The sequence below is a fragment of the Mytilus galloprovincialis genome, chromosome 11 (assembly GCF_965363235.1).
Source record: "Mytilus galloprovincialis chromosome 11, xbMytGall1.hap1.1, whole genome shotgun sequence".
Taxonomy (NCBI): domain Eukaryota; kingdom Metazoa; phylum Mollusca; class Bivalvia; order Mytilida; family Mytilidae; genus Mytilus; species Mytilus galloprovincialis.
Genome location: NC_134848.1, coordinates 72,236,390 through 72,245,036, shown reverse-complemented (window position 1 = coordinate 72,245,036; position 8,647 = coordinate 72,236,390). Strand labels below are relative to the sequence as shown.

The 8,647-nt window shown below is 32.9% G+C and overlaps 1 long non-coding RNA gene across 1 annotated transcript; it reads right to left on the bottom strand.

The window, feature by feature from the left end:
- Nucleotides 1–5,174: 5,174 nt before the first annotated feature.
- Nucleotides 5,175–8,235, bottom strand: LOC143051356 (uncharacterized). The gene is made up of 2 exons (XR_012970721.1): nt 8,099–8,235; nt 5,175–6,392 (listed from the first exon to the last, which is right to left on the bottom strand). It is a non-coding gene; the product is annotated as an uncharacterized LOC143051356 (long non-coding RNA).
- Nucleotides 8,236–8,647: the final 412 nt, after the last annotated feature.

Here is an 8,647-nt window from a genome sequence, read left to right as displayed (position 1 = left end):
TATGAATTTCGAAAATTAACTTTCAGGTAACTAAACATGTTACACCGAATTCATAAAATCAGGGATTTTGTTAAATCCCTTGACTAATAAGTGATTTTGTATTCTATATATATTAACATGATTAATGAGCTATGAAATAACTTTTCACAATAATGCAAAAAATGACTTTAACTCTGCGAGGTCAAACCTTCTGGTCTTAAGCCCGGATAAAATAGGAGAAAAGTCGGAAAAAGCAACTTGTACATGAAAGCGCAAAATGTCTGTACAAAAAGCAAGCATTTCCTTTTATAAAAAGCACAAATGTCCTACAAAATTAAAAGGCAAATGTCCATTAAAAAACCGCAAATGTCCATTAAAAAAACCGCAAATGTCCATTAAAAAGCGCATACAACATGTTTGTAACTTAACAATAAAATATTTCGTTGTAGCCTCATATATATCCGCACTTTAACGTTTTTACGATTCTAAGGTTCAGTTTGTTTTTCTATGATTTATTTTCTATTTATTTTGATATGTATTTTGATAACAGTTAAGGATATATTGTTCCAATATTTTACCAATTGAAGTTATGGAATTCTAATAATCCATTGTTCGCGTCTTTCCTGGACGTATAACTTTAGCTGCTGCTTAAAATGGCTCTGTTTAAAATATGCTAAAATGACTCAGTTTTCAATCTTAAAAAAACTAAGGGCGGTCCCCTCATCTTCTATGTAAACACATCTTGTAATAAAGAAAACCTAACATATGCGAGTCTAGTTTAATTAACCACTGATGTAGAGTATCAACCAGCTTCGATTGACACTTATTTCTATATCATGCATCTGTAAAACGCTTATAGATATTCATCATGTTCATTACATCAAGTTAGAATACCTATTGTACGCATGCATCCATAGATATAAAAAAAAAACGTGTTTTATTCCGAAAAAACAGTAGTTAAGGCATTTCCTGTATTCCGAAAGACTCCATAAATGTACCATAAACAATGAATATGTATGCGTGAACCCTTAGGGGATCAAGAAAAGAGGTTTAGATGTTTCCTGATCCAATCCACAACTGGTTTAGTAGCGGCCAATAATTTTTGTATCATTTCTGAATTCCAAAGAAAGAAAATCGGTTTAATTATACCAGTATTTGTAGGATTTATTTGCTCGTCGTTGATATTTATAACAATTCAACACTTCCATGAATTTCCAAGCCACTTGTGGGACTTTTTGCCGAAGGCTTCAGTCTCTAATGAAGTCCTTAGTGAGGTGAGACCGGCATTATCGCGTTTTGATAGGTCATTTGCTGGATTTGTAATGAACATTTGTATAACAAACTCATTCGTTTAGTGTATGTTTACTAGGTTTTGTTTAAATATATTTTTGGTTGAGTTCGGCCATTTCAATTGACATTTAATAGGTTGTCTGTTTATGTTTTAATTTAGAATACTTAGGATGAAGGTTGGTGCGTGTTCAAACGTTTACACCCGCTGCATTGGTATGCACCTATCCTGAGGAGCTTTTTGTTTATTTGTTGTAATGTGTCGGTGTGTTTTATAGGTGGGGCTTTTTTTTTCTGTTTGAATTGTTTCTCACCAGTCACTTTGAAAATCGATCTAGGTTGCTATTTGGCGTGAACCATGACTCTGTGTTGGAGGCCGTACGTTGACTCTTTGGCACTCATACGATATCTTTTTATTTATACTTGTGCTATTTAAAAAAGGACATTTGTGTTTTTTTCTACAAGACATTTACGCTTTTATTGCAGAACATTTGAGCTTTATAAACATAACTTTTGAGAAAGAATGTTCAAAGTTTTAGAATTATTTTATATCCAAAATACAACTTAAATCCACATGTTCCCTATAATATCATCTTTCTAATAATGTCAAATTAGATTTTTTTAACTCTAATTTCACGGTCCACTGAGCATAGAAAATGATAGTTCGAGTAGGGCATCCGTGTACTATGGACACGTTCTTGTTTGATATCTTACCAGTTATGTCAGTATTTTTTCTGAATATTCATATCATTATTAAAAATGTGAGCCATGACTCCGTGATGTAATGAACTGGATATTATAATAGCAAACATTTATTTTATGTTTAAACAAATATTCAAAAGACAATACTTTCAACATTTACGCAGGGAAATAATACAGTAGTGATATACAACTCTAGCCAAGTATTCCGGTTCATTAGATAACGATACAATATGGATAAGTGTAATTTGTGATTTATCTACTGGTTGTGTTCATGCTCATTGTTGATACCTTCGTTACATCCGGGTTGGTTTGCATATCACCAGACTGAATCCTTTATTAACGAATAGCACTAGTACATCTTTACTCTCATTGTTTTGACCTTGAAAAGTGCGTCTCAAAAATATGGGTTTTGTTTAACTTATACATGTTATAAATAAAGGCATATAGTAGTATACCGCTGTTCGAAAGTCATAAATCAATGGAGAAAACACAAATCCGGGTTACAAACTAAAACTGAGGGGGACACACTAACTGTAAGAGGGAATTAACGAAACAACAGAAACACTGAAGTGCTACAAAAAGCATACGACAATGCTACACATTCAGAAACGAAATATAAGATAACAACTGCCATTTTAAAGACTTGGTACAGGATATTTTAAGAAAAACAGTGGGTTGAACCTGGTGTTTTCGCTAGCCATACCTCGTGCTTTTGTGGTAATGTTAAATATTACACTAGAATGACAATATTACACCACAGGACTACAGTACAAATAAATTCAAGAACATTGAGGATAGAGAAATACACAAATAAATTAATTCATTTCGACATGGTAATAGTTATCAAAGGTGCAAGGCTAATAATTCAAGTTTTGACTAAAGCCAGCCCAGCTCTGTTATCAACGCGCGTTTGTAGACACGGTTCGTGTTAGTTTCTGTCCGACTTTTCGTATGTACGATGTGGTTATTATATTTCATAGTGGGGTCTTGAAGTAATATATTCTATTAATGGTGACGTCACATATTGATGTTTTTGTATTCTATTTTTTTCTAAATAAAACATGGCAGGAGAAGTCCCGTGTGCAGTAAATTTGTTATGCAGCTCACTAATGACACGTTTTTTTCTCAAGTTATGCCATAGGAAAGGAATAACACTACAACATCTTCACTCTCATTGTTTTTACCTTGAGAAGTGCGTCTCATAAAAATGGTTTTTGTTTAACTTATACATATTATAAATAAAGGCAACATTAGTTACACCACTGTTTGAAAGTCGTAAATCGATTGAGAGAAAACAAATCAGGATTACAAACTAAAACCGAGGGAAACACATCACTATAAGAGGAAATCAACGAAACAACAGAAACACTGAAGTGCACTAAAAACAAACGACAATGCAACACACACAGAAACGAACTATAAGATAACAACTGCCATTTTCAAGACTTGGTATAGGACATTTGAAGAATAGATGGTAAGTTGAACCTGGTTTGTGGCTAGCCAAACCTCGCACTTTTGTGGCAATGTTATATATAACAATAAAAAGACAGTATTACATGACAGTATTACATGACAGGACTACAGTACAAATAAATGCAAGAACATTCAGGATAGAGGAATACAATAGTAAAATAATACATTTCGAAATGTTAATAGTTATTAAAAGAACCAGGCTTATAATTCGATAAATCTGTAAATGAATACTGTTTATATTTCTAATACTTTTAGACATTCATTCGTGACTGTTTCCATATGAAAATACTGACAAAGCCACTACTAATAAATAATACCGAAAAAGCGTGTTTGTTCTTCTCACAAAGAGTAGAAAAGGGTCTAACACTTAAGCGTTTACGATTTCTTGTGATCGGGTGTACTGTATTTTGAGATTAAAATCACGTAAATAATGTGTACTCTATTTATACTAAGTAGCAACACACATGCTGAATTTTAGATATTGATAACGACATTGAGACTGATTTACCGCAAGTAAACAACGGTGAAGGACGAGACGATTCTGTGTTTGGCCAACATGAATATTGTATGTTACGATTAAACTTTGCTATCCACTTTCGTTTGTAGACACGGTTCGTGTTGGCTTCAGTCAGACTGTTCGTATGCATGTTGAGTAATATATTCTATTAATGTTTATTATATATTCTGGTCTTTGCAACTGTTCGTCCGTTTGTCCCGCTTCAGGTAAAAGGTTTTTTGTCGAGGTAGTTTTAGATGAAGTCCAATCAACTTGACACTTAGTACACATGTTCACCATGATATGATCTTTCTATATATTTTCCCCATTTTCACGGTCCATTGAACATAGAAACTGATGATAAGGATGGGGCATCCGTGTACTATGGACACATTCTTCTTTATACAAAATCTTAGCAGGAGAAGTCCCGTGTGCAATAAATTTGTTATGCAGTTCACTAATGACTCGTTTTTCCTCAAGTTATGCCATACGAAAGGAAAAAAGAAAAACAGTTTTTCTGTTTACTGATGACAGAACAGTATAAACGGAAGAAAATCTGGTACAGGTTTATTATTTTCTGACATTTCACTGAAATGTTTGTATGTATAAGATATAAGAAGATGTGGTATGATTGCCAACGAGACAAATCTTCATCATAGTCACAATTTGTAAAATGCAAACCACCATAGCCTTTCAACAACACTTATGAACCAAATAAAAAAAGACAACAACAATTATTAATTGTAGAGAACCTGCTCAGATTCTTGTTTTTATGAACATTAATTGTCGTGTATGAAAATATTGTTAATATGCTCCCTTTAGGATTTTAATGTGAAAACTGATTCGGGTATCGTTGCCACCCTCTCCCCCATCCCCACCCCAATTAAGTCCCGAGTGTCTTATTACTAGGATCGGACTATCAGATATTTTTAAAGTTAAGTTGGGGGTTTTTTTTGTCTTTGATAATCCATAATTTAAATGCTATTTCTGGTAATCACAATATTTAGGATTTTGGTTTTTATCAGGTTTTATGGATTCCCCCTGTTTAATTTACACAGTTCGGATTTGTTTGCTGGTTGTTTTTTTTTTTTATTTTTTTTTTGTGTGTGTTTTTTCATCACAAAGTCAATTTTCAGCGTCATTATTTTATAAAAAAAAACATTTTTTCCATCACTTTAATATTTATCGTTAGTACTATTATCTTGAAAGATACGTGTAAGTACTAGTTTGACAATAATTTAAACCGTTCAATGTTTACTGAATTATAAAAATTACAGACTCGGTTAAACATTAATAATCAGTATGTCTTGTTATTGTTTTTATTATTTCCTTTCTTGTGATATTTTTACTTGAAGTCTTCAATTTCGAAAGATGTCCTACATTTTTTTCCGGTCTCTACATCTACTGCTATAACCGTTAGTTCGGTATCTCCGAATGTAAAAATTACAACGACATAACGAAAATGTTTTGTGGGGTTTGGAATTTCAACTTCAACTTCACCAAGTTTCATACATTTTCCGTCATCCGTGAACTCGACATCTTCTTTGAAGGTGTAGTAAATTGGTAGGAAATGCGTATTCTGATATTCTTCTGATGTCGAATATGTGTGTCTGATCTGCTGTCTCCGAGAAACTGATTGTTTTATCTTCATAAAGGGTTGAAATGTATTGTCAAGAAGAGATTGATGATCTCTACTGTATATTTTTCGTTTAATGTCATCCTTTGCTTCATCAAATATCTTGACGACTTCAACTCCATATGTATATCGAGTTATTCGAGAAGATATGGAATCTTGCTTGTATCCAAATGAAACAGCGCCTTTCAGAACAGCTAAACTAGCCCCTTGTGGCACAATGATACGATAATCAGGAAATGCAAGTTTTACAGCTTCTTGTATTAGGTGACACTCGGAGAAGCCACCAATAAGAAGGATATCCTTTATTTCTTTTGCCGCAGTATCACTCAATGCTTCTGTTATTTGCAAAACAAAATTCCCTATTGTTTCATCGAATAACGACCTGGTATACGATGCTTCAATTCGAATTTTGTCAAACACGAGCTTCACTTTACTTGCCAGGACAGCGAATTTTGTCAAACACGAGCTTCACTTTACTTGCCAGGACAGAATTTTTAAAAACCTCGTCAACTGACTTACCCAAATTAGTTTGGCAAACGCTGTTTAGAGATGCATAGGTGATAGAAAAATTGACAAAGCCGGAAGTTTTCGGTTCAATTATCCTTTTTAAACTTTCAAAGCTTCGGATCATTGTGAGATAAAAATCAGGATGCTTCTCTTTCATACTTTTAATAACTGGTTCACCCAATATCTGAGTCAACATGTCTATGTATTTGCTGTCTACGGAAGTCCCTTCACAATGGTTTCCAGATGCTTTTCTTAACTATTTCAGTGTTCCATCATGGAGTTTTTCGTGGGCAGTTATATCTATTGTACCTCCTACAACATTAATATCTAGAGTTACTAAACAAAAAGTGCAAATGTTATAGTAAATCTCTGTTTATATTCGATGTGTAACTATTACGATTGAAGAATGCATTATATAATTTCGAACAAGCTTAAAACCTAATATCAAGTTGTAGTAACTCATAATTGCTTAGTATGACCTATGGAGAATTAAGTAAATAATCTTCTAAATTTATGAGAAAAATTTACAGCGGTTTTTGTCCCTGGCTGTTATTTAAGCATTGCATACTTCTTTTTGTAACTTTATTGGGGTGTAAAAGCGTTGACCAAAGTACATTTTGTATGAAGTGCGGAAGCGCTTCATTCTATAAATGTGCGCTCGGCCAACGCTTTTACAACCGTATGAAGTTACAAAAGGAAGCATTCAATACTTATAATTACATTTTTTAGCTATGATCATGAAAACACGAATTTTATAATTTATTATTTAATTCATCTGTGCACGTTATTGTGGGACCACGTGTTATCATGACTGAAAAGTTTTATTGAGTAATTTCTAAAGGAATAACACGTGATGCCCAGTTTGCCAATCATGATAAAGTTTTATAATGAAACATTCATCTAATGTCATTATTGTATTTTAAACAATGCATTAACTACTTTATTTTATTTATAATAATAAGTATGGTATTTCTTCAATTGATAAAGTTAGGTACCAGGCTAAATTATTTTAAAATGCAAATCTATTTTTAACAAAAACAATCAAAGCATTATGTGTTAAAAAGACATTTTAAGTTAAAGGTGTCGACATCGACTTGTTTGTGAAATCATATTAACGGAAAACGGGACATTTCTGCACTTGGCCAGATTATATCAGCCCGTTCTTTAAACAATTGATGCACAAGCTGAATGTTTAGCTAGCTACAACACCTGGTTACGTCAACATATTTTCTTGAAAAATATAAGTCAGAAATAGGACACGTAATTTCAATTTGTTTCGTTCATCGATCTCGTCTGACGTTTAAATTTATAAGTTTTTATAGAGCATTCTATAAGTTTTTATAGAGCATTTTATAAGTTTTTATGGAGCATTTTATAAGTTTTTATGGAAATCACCCATTTTAAATATACCTTGGATTTTTTTTAATACTTTTTTTAATTAGCTAATTACAATTGCCATTCGAGGGACAAATAATGCCACTTGTCACACCTCATTTAATTATCAAATTGTTAGAAGCATGTTGTATGTGTTCATCTTTAGGTAGTGAGTACCTTTTGGACCTTTTTTACATATCCGTGCTATTTATTATTTCTGTTTCCTTGGTAGTGGGTGGTATTTCATTTTAGTAGCTAAACTTTTCCTTATAATTAAGATATTTTTTACGACACCTGATAGTCAGATAAGCAAAACGAATTTGCTTATGTAAAACTGTTCAACTCCGGCGTAAGACGTGGTTCTAATGTATTATTAGTGGGTTTATGTGTCTCAATTGATTCGTCCTAAAGAAGGGTAGTGGAATTTATTATAGAAGAAATAACACGTCACTATATTCCAGAATTCAAAATGCTGGCTTTCTTTAGCTAGCCTCAGACGGTCTTGTCTTTGGGAGGAAATGTGTGTCGCATGGGGTGGTATGGAGTAAGGTAATGACTTATATATTTGGTGATGTCTGTGTTTCGTTTGTGTATTCGTAGTTTAAGTTCTTTAAAGACCATCAACATGGTGATGCAAATATTACCTCCAAGGTCGACTACAAGGTACTTTGAACCAGGTTTTACTAAATGTTCATTGCCAGAAGTTGGGAATATTTGGCTGTATATAGAAGCTGCTTCCGGTTCGAGTACTATGATTAATAAGTCAAAGGTTATACCCGCCTGTCAATACAAACACATTTAATAATTATCGAGGGGATATTGTGTGCTAATTTTATCATGAAATTTTATTTAAAACCAACAATAGCAAGTTAAAGAGGGTTCCCATCAACAGTGTGATTGGAATCTTATGAGTCAACACTTCTCTATAGCTGTAATATCACCAAAACATAATACGTCACATCCGGTTTCATACGAAAAAAGGTTCAAAAAAATATTCTCTTGAATTTGATACTTGTAGAAAATCAACCCTGCATTTCATTTGAGTCATAAACGTATAATAAAAAAAAGTAAAATAAAAAAATTACCGAAACCCCAAGGGGAAATCAAAACGGACATTTTAACATGTTTAAAGTCATTTATAATGTTTATAAAATGAAAAAAATTTAAAAAATGGAAGTCGCATAGAATTCGCA